The sequence below is a fragment of the Falco naumanni genome, chromosome Z (assembly GCF_017639655.2).
Source record: "Falco naumanni isolate bFalNau1 chromosome Z, bFalNau1.pat, whole genome shotgun sequence".
Classification (NCBI taxonomy): Eukaryota; Metazoa; Chordata; class Aves; order Falconiformes; family Falconidae; genus Falco; species Falco naumanni.
In genome coordinates, this window is record NC_054080.1 from 57,335,786 (window position 1) to 57,354,969 (window position 19,184).

Below are 19,184 nucleotides of genomic sequence, written 5' to 3' on the forward strand. Positions count from 1 at the left end.
AAGTGGGAGATGCAGCTCTTCACAAGAGCAGGAGTCAAAACTTCCAGTGAAAGCTGTAACTTATCCAGTGCAGGAGTCTGAAGTCTGACTGCTTCCCCCACCAACTCAAAATGAAAAAAAACCCTTCTCTTCAATTAACCACCCAAGTTACATGATACTATAATATGCCATGAAGTTTTCATTTCACTTGAGGTAGAGTGATGACTTTGCAGGACCCCTGAAGGCATCCAGTTTTCAGCATTTTGAGTTCTTCTAGATGAAAAGCAAGAATATTTGTGCACAGGAACACCCTCCTGTAGTACAGCGTCTGAAAGACACCTGTAACAGTGTGTGTGTGGGAAAATCTTTAAATCAGCAGCCTGCTCACTGTCATTATTTATTATAACCTGGATTAGTCACCAAACACTACACCAGAAGATCTAGTGACCAAATAAGCCTGCCTACCCACAACTGTCAGGCAGGATGCTCACACAGTTACTTTGCTCAGCACCCCTGTAAGATGAATTAGAGTAATTTTCCTGCTAGGAGAAGACGGCTGTTCTTACAGCCAGCCTTGTGCATGAGTTTTCTTTCTATCTTAGAGCTGAAGACCTTGAGACCAGCAATCCAGTGCTTGCTCTCTCAATGGCATCCCAGAAGAGAATGGAAAGTTCTTTGATTTTGCTATAAAGAAACAAGGTCCACCAATTTACAAAAAACATACTGGTGTGGAGTCTAAAGCTTTTTACAAGAACAAATACTTTGCTACAGACACAGCCTGAAGGAGACTGCATTTTGATCAATTGCTAGATATTTTCTGTGTTGTGCCCTAAAAATCCTTGGAGAGGATCCCATGGTGCCCACGTACATTTGTACACCGTGGAAAGTGGTTGCTTTCTGTGCCACTTAGCTCACCTGCCGAACAGCCCTGAGAGGCAAGGTCAGCAATCAGTGGACATGCTCCAGTCCAGCACCTTTCCTTCAAGTAAAACTACACAGCTTTTCTGCTCAGTAATAAGAGAGAGTTCACCTTAGGGGAGTGGATAGCCCTGCAGAGAAAAGCAAACTTGTCCATGGCACAGACAGCTGCCTAGTAAATCCAGTCACCTTTGTGATCAGCAGACCAAGCCTTGCTGTGTAGGGACAAGTCACTTCTATCTAAAACTTCTGCTGTCCTTCAGGAACAGGAAAGCTTTGTCTAAAACTGAATAGATTCATTACCTACAGTTGAGCCTTTACTTAAAAATCAAGAGAAAGACTCACCTTTCCCAACCTAGCAAAAAGGAGGGAGGAAGCCAATGGCCCTATCTGGAAGACACCATGATGAGTAAGATGACAGCGGTAGCCTCCCAAAAGCAGTCACCACCTGCTGTGCCAGCTTCAGGGGCCATGGTGGTCATCTATTACAGACTCTCTCAAAGTCTCAGTGGTCAGCTGGTACCATGAATTTAGGAGGCATTATCTTTACCTGCAGCTCCACTCTGCCATACCTAGGTCCAGGCTAGCCACAGCCCATTAAGTACCCACCTGGTCACAACCCAGGGGGACAGCAGTCAGGTCACTTGGTACCAAGGAGACTCCTCAGTGACATTTTACCCTGCCAAGAAGCCCTACTGAAAAGTTGATCAGCCATAAAGCTGGCAGGAAGGGGAACAGCCTTTTGGTCTGGGAAGGAGGACAACTTGGGAACTTCTTGGCCAGCTCACCACATCACCGGCACGTCAGGTCTCACCATCTGCAGGCAGAGCTGATGAGTGGTGACACTGATGATATCACAGCACTTAAGAGACCAAACCTGAGCAGCAAGGAAGGAGAGGAATTTCACTGGCAGGGAGTAATGTTTCCTCCACTCTCACACTAAAGCAACAATTATCAAATGCTATGAAAAAAGAAACAAGTCTGTTAAATATGTAAAACCCCTCATCTCTGCTAATGTATGCAGAAACAAAACAGGATCTCCTTGATTCCTCTTGCTCTCCTCCTCCTTGTTCAGGGCTAGAAATATTCAAAAGATTTCAGCATGGAAGACAAAAATAATACATTTAAAAGTTCTATGCTCATATTTTTTACCAGTTTAACAAGAAGCCTCTGGCAACAGCAAGGAAAACCAGGTATTTTCCCAATATTCAACTACTATACTATCAGGAGTGAAAAATTCTGTACAAATACCAACATCCCCCCCTTTTTCAGCATTTTTTAAAATGTAAATTTCAGTAATTTTTTTAAATTGTTATTAGGGTTTTTTACTGGTGTATCTGAGATAAATTTGAAACTTTTATTAATAAAAAGGCATATTAAATGTGTGGCTTAAAAACTATGAACAGGGAACAAATGTTTCCCAAGTTTGCAAAAAATACACAGTATCACGCAGGATAAAAAGAGAAAGTAAAAATGAGGTGCATTCACACAATCTAAATAACCCACGAAACTCATCACAGGATGTTGACTGTGCTAAAAGTCTACAATATTTAAAAACCCCAAATGGGAGAAAAATTACAACGCATTTGTCCACCAAGGGCTATTGAAACAAACTATCTGTGGCTTGAGAAAGCTCTGGACCACAAGTTGTTGGAGGTTGATGGTATCGTCTGGGAATGCACTATGTGCCTGCCCTGGCACTTTTCTCTGGTCATCGCCAGAGAACAGCCTGAACCCTGTGGACCTCAACCTGATACAGTACAGTTGCACCTGCTTAAATAAAACACTGTAAAGTGACAGAGGGAAAGCACCACTTCAAATAATTTCTTCCATTAGTAGTAGCATTAACACAAGTGGTTTGAAGTGATTATGTTATTTTTAAGTATTCAACCTTATCTTTTTATGGACAAATGCATGCTAAACTCTGCAACTCGTAACTAGAACCTAAGCATAGTGCAAGAAGCTTGCACTTCTCTTAAAAGCTTTCCAGACAGCTGGCTTTCGGATTTTATTTTTTTTTTTTTTTAAATCAATACTTAGCATTTCCAAGCTATTTGGAACGACATTTCAAAGGAGGCACAAGCTCTGCATCCTATGTCCATGGACACATGCCAGAACTTATCCAGAATTGTTAACTTAATTTCAAAGGGATGGAAATGTTTTACTAGCTCTCCATCAGGTTATGCAAGAGTGCCCACAGACAAAACTTGTTTGTGGGGGTGTTGTTCTACAAATAGAGCATTTTGCTAAGGAATGCCTAACATAAACTACACATTTCTTGAGAGAAGTCTGGCAAATCTAGGGATTATCACCAACTAGGAAATAAAAGTCATTTTCACCCACACAGCTTGTTGTTCTGAAAATTTGTTCTTCTCAGAGAGGAAAATCTGCTCACCTTTCTAATTAGCGTGATGTATTTATATACACAGCATGTTATGAAAAACAGTGTTTCCAAAGGAGGCCATCCTGTTGAACAGAGAGTGAGAGAACATCCTTCAGGGCATAGGCATGCAGATTTACACAGATACTACCTGATAGCTTAGTCCTAAAGCAGCCTGGCTCTTGAGAAAAACAGAGGGTGCCTGCTGCCAAACTGCTGCAGCTGCTCACCCTCACGACTGTTACAGAGACTCCTGGGAACCTCTGAAGGTTGTTTTGTGTGTTCTTGGCTTTTCTTCCCCACTTTAAGTTGTATATCTTGATTACTCCATGCAGCACCTTGTTCTCTGTTGAGCTACCTGCTGCACCCATCAGGCTTTTTGGCAAAGGAAGGGAAGGAGGAAAACTAAGCCTCTGGAGTGGTTTTCTGCCTAGAATATTCCAACATTTAGAAAGCAATGCCTTTAACGTATTTCTTAAAAGACTATTTGTGCAGGTTTACCAAGGAGCAAAGCATACTTCCTACATTGCATCACCTTTCATCCACTGAAGCCCTGCGGCCCCATAGCAAGCGCCCTCTGGGTTAGGGAGGTGCTGCAGCCCACTGACCGATGGCGGCTGCCACACACAGCCCTCCCTGGAGACCTGTCCCAAGCCCTTTGGGGACGTAGGGCTGCTCATTTCCCACAGATGTTTCCCCAGAGGCTCAGCTGCCTGCCGTTCCAGTCTGCAGGCAGAGGGGCACCAGGCAGCAGACCCTAAGGCACAGTGTGAGATTTGCACCCCAGTGTCAGTTGTGTTCTTGTCACAAATGACACTGGCAAATACCTGGGTTCCAGTAACTGCAATTACTGTATAAACCTATGAAACTTAACTTTACTCACCTTTCTGCCCAGCTTGCCCTTTGTGGTTTCTGCACTAGGGGACAGCAAGAGACTGATTAATGAGTCACATCCAAATCCTCAGACCAATTATCTCATATATGATATTGAAGCCAATGCAGAATGATTTGTACAGATTTAGCACTGTGCAATATCAATTCCTTTTTTTTTTTTTTTAGAACAATCCAATGCAGACAAGATTAAGAACAATTCTTTTCCACATGGGTCAAAACTCTGGCAGTCCTGCAGAGCATCTGACAGATAATAAATCAGTTCATGTATGGTATCTTTCATTTAGCCAGCACATTTTAAGAAGACCTGACTGGGGACACTCCACCCTGTAAAAACAGACACAGCTGGGCCGTGGGGGAAACACTAGGGCGACAGAAAGTAGCGTATGTGGAACACCTCTGATATAACACCACATTAAGAGGATGCTGCTGAGCACAATGGCATAGCCAATGCCCCACTGCAGCCACAGCAGGCCAGGCGGCCAGTGAAGGGACCACTAACTGCTACACTTATAAAGACACAGTACTTAACAGAAAGTACTGCACAGTAATAAAATCCACACTTCCTCTTGCTGTGTTTCCAGATTTGCTCTGCAGGAAAGCACACAAGGGGACTCAGGGGCTATGCAGCATGCAAAGCATCTACCAGTGAATGGCTATTGTGCTTGTTCAAGGCATGCCTTTGTCCAGAGCTCTGAAGGCACCAGGAACTAGGAGAGGTATTGAAGCAGCATGACAGCACCGGCTCTGCTACAGAGCAAGTGTGCCAGAGAGGGCTTTGTGTAATCCTGGGGATGGGATCCAGCCCCCTTGGGTGCTCCTGGGGTGAGGGCAAGTACCACAGCATAGCTCTGACTTCCTTCTAGTTCCATGCTGTAAGCCTCAGTGATCCATAAATGAATGCCAAAGTCCACCCACTCCCCTCTTCCACCTAGCAAGATGACTTTTGGCAGGGTTGATATGGATGAGTTGGAAGCCCTGGACACCACCCCACTACATATCACCGCTTTTAACACTTGTGTGAACACATGAAGCGAACCATGCTTCGGTAACCTTACAGCCAAGTTTCAAAACTTGTGACTATTTTAGAAGTTGTGCTTTTATGCATAAATACCGGAGACAGACTGACAGAATTCATGAAGAAGCTGATATACACACACACAGCCACAGTGCTTGGATGCAACTTTTAACCTTCTTATTCAAAACTTGGACACACAAATATATGCAAAGCCTAATAAAAAAAAAGGTACAAGGAGATTTTTCTGATATCTGTCATTGCTATAAACTAAAATCTGAAACAGCACTGCCAAGATATTCTCTTTATTAAGGACAAAGTATGCAGTAAACACAGAAGAAACTATGAGTTTCAACTCACCCAGGCGTCACCAAATTGTTCTTCCTGTTTAGACAGTGTAGACTAATTTTCCCATGATCACTGTGTGCCTAAGGTCTTCTGTTTCCTTCATACAGTATATGCATATATGCAGTAACAAAGTTTTATGAAAACACTCTCAAGCATGGAGTCTAATACTGTTGGGATTAACACTAAATTCTCCTAACAAAAGAACATCCCACCGGTGGAACAGTTATCAATTACTAAGCTGCAGTGACTGAAGCTGTACAGCAAACTCTTATTTTATTTCCATATATCCCATATGTGGCGAGTATCAAGTACGGACAGAGCACGCACACTGCCTTTCAGAAATTAAGCTATTTTGGCAGTGCTACATAGAATGTGCTTGTGTATGTACCGTCACTGAAGACACACGAGCAATCATGTATACCGCATCTGTTAGAAAATTTGTATGTTTGCTGACTAACAACACCAGTTAAGTTTATTGGCATACTATCTCTTGGTAAGGCACTGAAACCCACAATACATAACACTGTTCTTGCAGTTTGTCTCTGCTTTATCACCAACACACGCGGTTCTCAGGATCTCAGTTTCTCTAAAAACGTATCTCCTCCCTTAGAGAAACACAAGCCAGCAGCCCTCCTTCCCTTCCCAAGGGCATTTGATACAGATGTCTGAACAGGAAAAAAAAAAACCCTTCGTTCCTCTGAGCCTTCCTTCAAGAAATGTGGCCTGTGCACAACCATGTCAGTTGCCATCCCCACCCCCGGGACAAAGCAGGGGAGTAGAGGAGACTGCAAGGAGTCCCCTTGCAGATGGCCAGCAGCAGTCCTCTAACCACGAGTCCTGCGACACACCTCAGCCGGTCTCACCACCAGCTGCTGCAAGGAGAGGTCTTCCCAGCCCCACCACTCTGCCCCGATCCAGCTGCTCCCCGGGTGCCTCACTGTAAGCTGATCAGGCAGATGAGCAGCTAGAAAACATTGGGGTTTTCCCCTGTAGTGATAGTTTTATTCCCGTTTAGTCCCACGGACCCAGCTCACATGCAGACACGCTGGTGTGCTGGTACACAGGGAAGTCATGAAGCTGCACTCTCTGGGGAGGGTTTAATCAAAATCAAATCCAAGAGGCACAAACGAGGTGCCTTTCTTCACCAGCCAGATCTTCTACCCACACTCCTTGTGCCTGCTCCCAAGATGATAGCAAGGAACCAACAGGAAACTTGTGCCCTTCCTCCCTCCACTGTCCCCAAAAAAGGTTTGTTTGTCCTGCTTGCAAAGCACGGTCAAGGCAAGTCAGTGCTTCCAAGGCTTCTCCTTGGGCTACCACAGATACCCAATCTGCAGAGATCATCTGTGATGTGTAGGAATAAAGCCTGTGGCTGTGCCATATTGCTGCAGCCTCAGGAAGCAGGGGACCATCATTACACACATCCTTTATCTTATTCCCCTCTCCACAAATCTTCAGAGCAGCACCTGTGGCAGTGTTGTGGAAGGCAGTTTCAGCAGTGTTTTAGATGCTGTCCTCCATGCAAAGCAAAGTCTACCTAACTATCATGGACAAAGCATATAACTGTGCATGCGGTAATTATCACGTATTTGAATTGTAATAATTCTCCAGGATTAATTGCCCAAGGAACAGAACGGGACAGATTAGTCCGCTCAATGGTTGCTCTAGCATGTCTGCACAAAGGCATGAATATCACCTGCTGCTTTGAACAGCCTTCATTTCTGTACCAAATTTTAAAGTAAAGACCAAACAACAACAGCTTGAATTTTGCAGCAACCTCCCTCCACTTAGGAGTCATAACCCACATTAGTGCTTTTGTTATTTTTTCAGTTTCTTATGAAAAGGCCATTTTTCATAATGAAACTGCATAATAATTCTCTAGTGTCTTTTAACAGACAGTAAGGCAATCCCCAATCATCTTATCTCACTTGTAGAGCCTGCAACAGAGAACACATTACAAACAACAGAAGCAAGCAGATAGGGCAGTATTTGCAGAGCTGTTCAGGATACCAAAAGCTGCCAGCTTTTGAGAAAGTCTGAATTTACGGCCTCTTGATCTGTTCTGACTGCATGACAGGACACAAACACAGCTAAAGCCTCTGAAAGTGAGCCTGCATGTATTCTAAAATGTATATACCATAACCAAGAGCCACCTAATGGAGGCTGCCTGCTACACGCGCCCCAAATCTTCACCTCCAAATCATCTTGTCTTCTTCATACAGCAGACACAGGATAAGCGTCTGGTCCCATACAGCTGTCACGGGGTTCGTGACTTTGGGAACCGTGACCTCAGAACCTCCTGAGTTCCACAACAGTTTACCACTTTACAAGAACAGACTCACACAGATTAAGAGGAAAAAGCATACCAATAGTTTACTGGCAAAAAGTTGATTTTCTTCCTGAACATGCACATTTTTATATGCACATTGTTAAAAGTCAAGAACAAAATAATCCCTTGTTTCCGAAGAGAAGAGGTAAAGCACTCAGACTTAGGGCATATTAATAGCTATTAGCATCCCAGACAGAAATGCCTAAAAAAAACCTCTACAGAGATCCTAACTTTTCCTGATGACATAGGACAGAAGAAGGTCACAAGGGCCCAAGATTAACAGTAGTCAAATGAAAACAACTTTTATTGGTTACAACAAATGAACAAAAGAATGACCCCATAATCTTGGACACGCCTGAAGGTCTTCTCACTAAGAGACTGTTTACGGACTGACGCATGAACAACTACTGCCTCCTAAAATGAAACTGAGTAATTTTACAATTCACTCTCCATTGCCTAAGAATTAAACTGACTTTTGCAACTGCACAACTGAAACCCAGCATGCAGCATTTCCCCGAATTCCTCAGTGTGAAGAACAAAACAGCAAATGTCAAAACAGAAAACAATTAAGATAAATTACCATTGCCATGTAGTTCTGTTCCTCACCCAGGTTCTCCCACTGAGTCTTACTCGATTGATTGATTTCATTAATACAGTAGAAATCTTTCTTTTGTCAGGTTAGTTTTCTGCTGAGCAGCACACTGAATTAGTGCTTTCACTGAATTGTGGCTTTCCAAACCATGCATTTCTCCTGCCCTTCTCACCTCTCCAGGGCACAACTGTTCAGCCTTGACCCAGACTAGGAAATTTCTCCAGCTGAAGAACCACCTGCTGAAGAACAGCCTGCTGTATACAGAATTCTCATACATGCCTGCTTTCTCTTCCCACCCCCCACCCCCCCAAGAAGAATTTTTGCTTGTACGTCCCTTTTCCCATGAGCACCCCGCACCCCCAGCCTGCACCTTCCAAACCCACAGTGCAATAAAAACACGTGTTTCCTGTGCCAAAATCCTGTACTCCGGACCAGAAATACCTACTCTGTCCAAAACCACAACTCTAAACATATGCTAAATATTTACAGGGAAAAAACCATGGCCATTCCAGTTTTCAAATCCAGTGCTAAAGAAAAGATATATGTTTTAGAATCTCTGTATCTAGGGGGTTGTCAGTAAGGCAGGATATACAATTGTCAGGCCTTACTAGTAAGCTCAAGAACATGAAACGGCCTTACAAGAATCGTGAACACTGGCCATCTGCTACGGTACTGCCACCCGAGGTCGCTCACCCCCCCTACCCACTGTAAAGCTCATAACCAAGGCTGACCCCCCAGATCAGTGCTCCCCTGTCTGTGCAGCGCAGATGACTAAAGGCGCTCAAGTAAACACTCAGCACCAAGATGTGGGGGGACAACGCCACACAGACCAACGCAGGAAAAATTCTACTAAATGCTAACACCAGGTGATGCAATTGCTTGAAATCTGCATCTGTTGCTTCCCTGCACCTGTTCTGTGACACAGCGTACTAAGAGCTATGGGGTACTAATACATCTCTGCATGACAGCTCCTTTAACCTGTTTGCTAATCCACTTCATGGCCACCACTTCTCACTGCTCTACAGGGAACACTGGCAAAATATGCTTCAGCAACATCAGTGTGATAAAATACAATTAGTGAATCAGAAGGCCTTTCCAAATCACTCAGTGGAGAAAATACAAGGAAGACATTATAGAAAACACAGAGAAAACAAAGGGAAAAGTTACGGAATGCAGAAAAATCTTTTACTCTCCCCCCCTTTCCTTTTTAAACCTAAATTCTCTCGTGAGAATGCAGGAGCCATCTGCAACAAAACAACAAATAAAATTTACTGCAAAGTTCTGGTGTCCTCAGTGAAGTTTTTTGCTTTACCAAAGTTATGCTTTCTCTAGTATGACCATTTTTTTTTAGAGGTTTACAAAGAGAAAAACAGCTGTAGGCTATACAAATTAACTGAATATCAACACATTCCTTACCCTAAACTATTTTTAACCACATCATCACTACAAAGAAACTCATAATTTACATTTGGGATTTACCAACCAGTGACAAACTGAAGAGTTTTCATAACTTTAACACACTTTTTTCCAGTTCCTCCCTGGCCTGATCAGAGACAGCTGTACCCTGTCTGAAGACATACTTTCCTCACTGCTAGTAACTCACGCTAAAGACGAGGTAATTTCTGTTTCACTATACTTTTTCTTTTTTCCAAATGTATGGTGAACTGTATACCTTCTCAGCAAAAAATAAATCTGTTCTCCTGCTTTATCTGAGAATTATTCCACAGAGTAAGGGGCAGGGGAAAAACTCCATTAAATTAACCATTACCAGAAATGTAGGGGGAAATGGGGAAGTTACCCACTAGGCACAGAGTGATACTGCACCACTGAGAACTACTTCTGACTTCTTTTTTTTTTTCCAAAAAAATAATTACTAGAATGGGAGATTAATGGACTATGACCTATTTCATGTTTATTTGAATTAAAATGCTACATATTTTTTTAACTTTCAGATCCTTAATCTCTTTATTCTCAGTCTCTTTACAAGCTACTTGCTGCTGAGATACTCAGCGTGTTCAATCTATTTCAAGTCCTGTAAGGAAAAAAGAGAAAACTATCCCCAAGCTTCCCAGAAGACTGGTTTTCCACTATGGTCCATACACCTTCACAAACCTTAAACACTATCAAAAAGGTTTTCACAAGTGGAACAGTATTGTAGCTTGCTCTCTTCTCTGAAGTCCTGTTACCACCTACACATTCTTTCTTCACACCTGTCTTCTCTCTTTACAGACTCTTACGTTGCCTTAGGAGTAATGGATGTACAGGCAGGACCACATCCAATGTGAAGGGTGCCTGCATTTGGACTGGAAGGTTCAGGGTGCAGAGCCCTCTGGTTAACAACGGCTGTCGTCAGTTAACCAGACAGCATGTCATCTGACTTTCATGAATTATCTGTCCCATCACTCGGAGAGCCTTCTCAGAAGTGCCCTACCCAAGAATAGAAGATTTTGTAGTACTATATTAGGCAACCCTTAATCACCTACACAAGAGGCACGCAAGTCAACCTCTGAAGCACTTTACAGCTAAAATAATGCTTACGATATTCCTTTTAAAGTCTGGGCTGGAGAGCTTCTATTGCTCAATGTATTAGCAATCTCAAAGTTAAAAAACAATTGCCCATCTAAAGCACATGCACAAATCTTTACAAAATGAAGATTTAAATTAGTTTACAAGTTTAAAAAAATGCTGGGCAGGCAGGTTAATGCTGGGGTAGCATGAGTTAAGCAGACACTCTTCTTCTGAGGGGCAAACCCAATAAAGAAGAGGTGCTCGAGGCTGCAGAATGAGCCAGCAGAAGGTGACTTTTTCCTCTCTCACCTTCTTTAGACCACAGTACATTGTCAATTTTTCCTTTCACACCCCAAGGACTGATAGCTACATTCAGCTATAACAACTCCTAAATACCTGTTGCCTAGATCTGTCTTACACGCTTGCTTGTGACATTGTTATCATCTGTACCTTCACACCGACCTTTGGGAAGCAACACCACGCAACTTTCCCTTGCATCCTTCTTTATCTGAGAAGAGATATATCGGCAATGATGTTATCTACCGAGGCAGCTGTGATCCCTCATCAGTTTCCACTATGTGGAAGCAAGGCAGCAAAAGATGTCAAAACACTTGAGGCCAAAGCAAAGAAAGCAGAGAAACCTGGAACAATACTTGATTTCACTCCAAAGGCTCCATCTCAGGGTGGTAACTCCTTGGAAGTTGTACTTATCTCAAAACTATTGGGGAGTTAAATTCTTTGAGTATAAGACACTTCAAGCCCAATCACTCATGCCGTGCCCTTAAGATGGAGTTCTCCAGCCTATTCTGTATTTCTTAACCGTACCTGCCAGCATTGCCTTTCCTATAGGCATACTATAGAAAGCGTTCAGGGATACAATTTGTCTAGCACAAAATAAATAAAACAATACAAACAAAACAATAGAAACAAAATTCTGCGTTTTTATAGCACAGTATTCCAGCAGCACTGAAATATCCTGGTTTAAAGTAGAGGAGAAAGTGTAAGGAACCTTCAACAGCTTAGGATCATGCTGGATCTAAACCTTACTCCATTTTCCATTTCAAAGCAAACTTTAGCACTAAAAAACAGATCATGTTTCAGATACTTAAAGCTTGCAGGGAGGCAACACAACTGCTTATCCAATTATTTGTAATTAGTCGGAGGTGCAATCCCTTTCCCAAACAACATAGCTCAGTTTTTACCGACCCAGCAATTTTTCTGCCATTCCTAACCATGTTTGTTTATACTACGTACAGCTTAGCCATGTTTGCATTGATGCATGCTGGAAAAATCTGTGCAGCCATCCCTGAGCACCTCATTAAGAGCAGCATGGAAGAGAGGAGGAAAGGGGGAAGAGGAGGAGAACAGGAAAGCATCCTAAGGCTATATGTGCTATACATGGCAGCCACAACATGCCTTGGCACACCACATTTCATGGAAACTGTAGGAGCGTTGTCAGCCAAAATGGTTGTTGGGAGAAGAAGGGTTAAAAAGCGATCTGAACTCTGCAAAAAAGAAAGGACTCACCAACTTCTTTGTAGAAAGATAATCAATAGAGGCCTCTAGAAGGAAAAGACATGATTAGTTATCACGGCTACAGACATTAGGCAAGGACATAGCTCTACTTAAAGCAAGTTTTGCAGAAAATTCATTACTTTTACAGCTGAAAGTTAGTTTGAGCTAGCTATCTAGTGAATCCATTAGATGATCTCACTAAGAATCTGTTTCTGCCACTGTGGACAGAACCCCTCAGAGCAGATAACAGCATTGTTATCATGGTAATTTGCTAAAATTACTTCATCAAAAATAAAGTGTGTAACTCATTATCCTCCCCATCTCTTACAAATCAGTAGAGCACAACAAAAAGAGGAAAAAATATTTTGTCCATGATGATGTCTCTGTGATGCACAGGCTGAGCGTGTCCTGCAACCTAGCTGGCAGAACTGGTGATGGTACTGCAGACAGGCTGAACCATGTTCAGCTACGTAGCAATAAGCGCTAATCCCACCCAAAGCTTTGCGTGGCTGTGTGGCAAGAGGCCGCAGATTTCAGCAGTGAGGTAATCAGAGCACAAGGCACCTGTGTTATTACCAAGACAGGTTTTGCAGCACTGATCAAACCTGGAAGAGGCTGCTGAAGTCTGTCCCACCCAAACAAGTTTACCCATCTTTTTGTACTAAGAAAAGGGACAACAGAGAGAAGTTTTCTTTCCCTTACAACAGGGCATGCTGCAACTTGACAGAGACAAAGAACTTGGCATTACACCTGGATAGGGATGGATGCAATCACGCATGTATTGTCCTCCTACCCTACTTTCAAAAAAAGAGACTATTTTGGGCAGTACCTTTCAAAAATAATCGAAGGATGTCCCCCACACACATACCTTAATTTCTATACTGCAAGAAAAAAAATTAACATCATATTTTGATGCAGTTGAAAAGGAACTGGAAATACCACCTTAAAAGTAATGGAAGGTTGTTAAGTAACTTTTGTTCACAAGCCAAGCCTCAGTGCTCCCCTACCACTTTGCATTTATACTGACTGCTAGGAAATGTCTCCCCATGTTTTCCCTTGGGAAAAATTATTATTTTTTTTTTTAAATCAACTACTTTCAGGTCCTTTTACATCATGCTATTCCTGCAACACCTGCACTGACTGTACGGGATAATTTTGTTCCATTTCTTTTCCTCATATTTTTTAAAGCCATACTTATAAGGGATATGAAAGATTTTGCTGTAGCTGTCCCTGTGTTTTCAGTATGGCCTGCGGAGATCAGTCATGCGAAGCTGACCTCTTACCACCTCATCCATCCCACTCTAAAGACCTCCTCCACAATTGCTTTCCCAAGGGTAAATAATTTGGGATGGTAGCAATCAACACCTGCACAGTAATTTTTTAAGCTAGGCAACTTTCTGAAAGTCACCTGACCTTTCTAGACTAAAGCATATTTTGTTAGTATGACAAAATTAAGATACATCAAATTGCATTAAAACTTCTGTGTTTGTCAGACTGGTTCTGATTAACTTCCAGGGGTGTAAATTAAGAGGTCAGAGTAACTTCATCCATGAACCGCCTGTGGAGAGTGTGCAGATGCAGAGGAAAATCCATCCCACTGTACTTTGTGATGTTCCTGTATCATACAGTTACTCATTACAGCAGCCACTAACAATGACAGTAAAAGATGCTCTTTTAAACACTAGGAACAAGGAATTTTCAAAATTGTATTTCACTACTGAAATACACTTGTTCCAGAAAAAAAAAAATCTCACACTCATATTCCAAAACAGTATGAACAGAAGGCTGTAACAAAGCCAGAATTGTAGTAATACTGCTGAAGTCTGTCCTTCTGCATGAAAACACAAACAGTCGCACACTCGCTCCAAAAACAAGACCGCAGGCATATCAATGCCCAATTGTTTGCATTTTCTGTAAGATCAAATCAAAGGCACCTTCTTCAACCAGCAGAGAATTTTTAGTTGCCCGTATTATGTCTGAACTGCATAAACATTTAAACTACTGGAAAATCGGCCACTTTGATCAGTCAAGTGAATTATCTCAGTTTCATGGGAAACCTCCTGTTCCCCTTCCACAACAGCTTTCTATGCATTGAGCAAGCTACAAAATTCATGATCTTGAACATCAAAATAGTCTTCAAGATGTTAAAGCTTTCATTTAAATCCTCACAGCCCCAAGACGCCTTTAAGATAAATGACTTTGTAATAGCAGTGAAGAAATTAGAGATTTACAAAGTCAGTAAGAATTCATGATTTTCACATTTTAATCATTCATAGCCACCATATTTGATTTACCCCACAATTTTTATCAGAAAATTAAAAACTTTGAAGAATGAGTTATTCTCAATGTAAATCTCCAGCCAGCCTCTATCAATCATGTTAGCCCTTTCCCCATTAGTTTTTCCTGCCTCCTGATTGAAACTACACAACCAGTTTAATTACTTCATTACTTAATGACTTCTTACCTTAAAAGGCTGTAAGTATATGGAAAGCTAAGCTAACACACAGTAATTCTCCATGGAACAGAGGAAACCATTACGAACATCAGTATAGCTCATGAAGATCAACTATACTTATAATTTTCCACTATCCTAACGCTTTTACAAAGGGAAAAAAGGCCTAGAACACTTCTACCAAAGGATATGTATGCACACACATAAGAGGGAAATAAATAGTTCCATGCTCAAGTACAATATTTGCTTACCACAAATTGTATATTCCTTCTACCATATCAGAATAACAGCCTGTGGGAAGCTACCATTACAGCAATTACAACTTTAAAAACTTCCAGTGCTGGACATTTGTTGGGAAGAACAAACCTTTAATAGTTTTGCTGGCAAATTTGGAGGTTTATTTATTTATTTCCAGTGTTTTAAGCAGCTCATTGTAACTTTGTTCAACTACAAGGAAAGAACTGTTTAGTTGACAGCACAGTTTTATATGCAAATTATATTGTCTATATTATAGACTCTACTCACCGTAAGTGTCAACGGGGGGGAAAAAAACACATGACAGATTTAAGACTATTGAGATTTTTTTCATAAACTTTGAAGGAATACTGAAATTACAAAGCATGCCTAACTCACTGTAAAGCATTTTCTCTAAGCATGTGCCAAATCATGTATATTAAAGGATTGTTTTTTCTAAATGTACTATGACACTTTATGTTCCGTTTTCCATTTCTAAGTATTTGTGACAATTAAAAAAGTCCCGTCTTCTGCATACAGTCAAACTTACTGTTTGCTTAGCTCTCCCAGAAATGAAGCTTGTTTCTACTCTGTGGAAACACTTCCATTAGATTTAGTAGCACTGGAGAAAAAGCAAGTGTGCTCACCTCCACACAAATCAAAATTCAGGAGAAAATTCAGAGTTCAAAATGAAGAAATAGTTTACTGCCAATAGGGGGAAAAAAAAAAGTCTTAACAAATCAGCCAGCTGTTGCATTAACAACATCAAATAAAGAAATTGTAGGGCTTATTCTACTCTTTATCAATAATGCATGGCTGCGCACAGACAATTTATAGCTGTTTTCCATCACTGGGTATTGTGTAGTACTAAATTAAGTCTACAAAATTCAAGGACAGTCCACCCACACAGCTACTGTAAGCCAGCCAGGCCACTTTGAATAAACATTTTAAAGGCATAAAGTGAGTTTTATTAGCATGCTGAGCCACAGTTCCTAGTGGACAAAGCACCTCCTTTGAAAAAGTAAAAGTACATTTAGCAGGAGGAGAGATGAGTTAGTCTTGTGCCTTACATGTAGAGAAACAGCAAAAAGGAAAAAAAAATATAGATACATGCAACAGCTCAACTCTCTGAATTTATTAAGATTGAAACACAAACCAAGAGAATCTATTTTTTTAATCCTGCCTGCGGACAGTCACCACTCCACAAGCAGGAGCCCAGGGTTGATCTGAAACATGCTGGTGTGAGGTCTACACTGAAGTGCGGGCAGGCTTCCTGGCCAGGGCAGCGTGCCACAGGTGCGTGCAGCACCCTCTGCCCCCTCTCCAAACTGAGTTTGGCACCAGAGCCAAAAGGAGAGTCAGCAGAGTCTGGGTGCATGCATGCACACACGTGCCCGTGCCCCATTTAAATGTTGAGTTCAGAGAGTCATGAAGACAGACAGGAGATCTGCTCTTCCACACTTACCGAGTTTCACAGTTTGGAAAAACAGCTGGTGCCCCTATACCTTTTGGACAGATTCAGTAGCCCCCTACCTGTCCCCACAGCTGTCAGCAATTCAAGACCATACCTGTGAGCACTAGACTTACTCCACACTCAAAAGCCAAACAAGCTGACCCCCACTGCTCGGTTTCACTCCGATTAAAGCAGCAAAAGCAGCGTGAGACAAGAATTAATTTGCAGTGAGCCATCCTAAATAGTTGGAATGGCCAAGAGGCTAAACCTTAGCTCTTCAAGAGATGAGTTCAGTTTTAGGTGTGTCTTATCTCAACTGAACCCGCAACATTGCAGCGCATGTAAGGCGGACAGTCACAAAAGTAAATAAAAATAGGAGTCAGCTGCCACTTCACACAGCAGTTGCTACCTGAGGGAATCCAGGAGTCAGTAGTGGAGCTTTTACACAGGGATTACCCATCTGAATTTACTATCATTTCAAGACCTCCCTTTGGTGTTAATCTTAACCTGATTTGTATCTGTGCACAGCAACATTCCTATATAGCCCTGTCCTGCTGGCATGCTTACACCCAGTCCCTGGTCACCAAAACAGTTCTGTGATGAGAGAAAACTCTGCTGTGTGCTGGGCATTGCACAAACATATTCTCTGTTGGTCTAGTCTGTGGTGGGTCGACTGTGCTGCTGAGAAAAAGCAGCAGCAGCACTACAGTGCAATGGACAATCCAGCTATGAATCCAAAAGACAGGTAGAAAATATGGGTAATTAATGAATGAAAGATGGCAGCAGCAGCTCCAGTCTAAGCAGAATGGTCACTTTTATAGCTACAGTTGTGTTTAGCTTCTTACCCATATTTTTCCTGTTGAAGAATTTGTCTCACCCTGACATCCCATAGGGGCTGAAGGCTACATCTTTTTACTACTAAAAGTTTATTAATATATAGATGAAGGACTAAGACATTCTAATGGAAAGGTATACAAGCACTTAAGAGTGTAGAACTGGTGATTTAGGAAAAGAAACCAAGTAATTTCTTCATTGCATCAATTTCTACCTTACTGAAGTAAATGAATTTACTCGTAACTAGAAAATTATGATAGTTGGGTCCACTCTAAGACTGTCGGTATTGTTTTGTGCCACTTTTGCCTGGGATAGGGTTAATTTTTTTCCATAGTAGCTGGTATGGGGCTACATTTTGGATTTGTGCTGGAAACAGTGTTGATAAACAGGGGGAGGTTTTCGTTACTGCTGAGCAGGGCTGACACAGAGCCAAGGGCTCTTCTGCCTCCCACCCACCAGCGAGTGGTCTGGGGGTGCACGAGGAGCTGGGAGGGGGCACAGCTGGCACAGCTGACCCCAGCTGGCCAAGGGGATGTGCCGTAACATAGAATGTCACACTCAGCATATAAAGCTGAGTGGAGAAGGAAGAGGGGGACACTCGCAGTGATGGCGTCTGTCTTCCCAAGTAACCAAGTAACCCGTGATGGAGCCCGACTTTCCTGGGGATGGCTGAGCACCTGCCTGCCGGTGGGAAGTGGTGAGTGAATTCCTTGTGTTGTTTTGCTGGTGTGCACGGCTTTTCCTTTAGCTATTAAGCTGTCTTTGTGTCAACCGACAGTTTTTCTCCCTTTCGCCCTTCTGATGCTCTCCCCAACCCCACCAGGGGGAGCGAGCGAGCGGCTGCGCCGATGGCTGGGGGTAACCGCCACAGGCTGCCACAGAGCAGGAGGTGGGGCTGGGGCGGCCAGCGGGGCCACCTCTGTCCTCTTCCCTCCGCCCCCAGCAAAAGGAGTCACATCTTACCTCAAAACACTGTAACAGAACCGCTAGTCCTCTGCTTTACTTTAGGTCTTTTTAAAGATCAGAAATAACGCAGAGGATTCAGCTAGCTCAGTGCTTCAGCATTTGACAGCACATTCAGGAACCTGAGAGTCAGCCTACAAGAAGAGAAATGAAAAGCACCAATTAGTCACTGCACATGTTGGGCAATATATCACATGCTTAAAATGACTGATGCCTGATAGAGCCATGCTGCTAAACAATAATGAAGCTCCCAACAATCATAAATATGAAAGGCTAAGTCATTTTTTGCTTCCAAGGTGAAATGCACAAACAGTATTTTGGTTACAGCACCCTGGAAAGAAAGCATATATCTTGCAATAGCTACGTCACCCTGCACTGCCTTCCCAATTTAAATCCTCGTTGTTCAAACAACTGTCCATGTGAATGCACAGGAACAAAGCTCCAGGCACGTCAGGATACACCAGCCATGCCAGTTACAGAAACACACCAGGAAGTGTTTAAGGAAAGGTAACCTGGTATAGTTTTAACTGGGAAACGCAGCAGAAGCCCGTGTGAGTTAAGTGGTAGCACTACATACATGGAGGTACTTTATGGAACCCAGTAAAAGGCGAGACATCTACAGGCTGCTTTGTCTGCCGCGTTTCTCTGAGCAGGCTTTTTAAAAAATTCTCATCTTGCAAGGACTCATACATACTCAACCCTTCCTGAGTTAAGGCACTCCAGCTGCAGCCAAGTTCCTGCCCGCGCCACTACAGCACGTAAGACAGCTCTTT

At 42.5% G+C, this 19,184-nt stretch overlaps 1 protein-coding gene across 1 annotated transcript in view; it reads right to left on the minus strand.

The window, feature by feature from the left end:
* Positions 1-18,530, minus strand: part of KANK1 (KN motif and ankyrin repeat domains 1) — a 97,061-nt gene extending 78,531 nt beyond the window's left edge. Inside the window, exon 1 of the mRNA XM_040579548.1 lies at positions 18,412-18,530. The gene's annotated coding sequence lies outside the window, so the exon portion shown is untranslated. The remainder of the gene's footprint in view (positions 1-18,411) is intronic.
* Between the last annotated feature and the right edge of the window lie 654 nt (positions 18,531-19,184).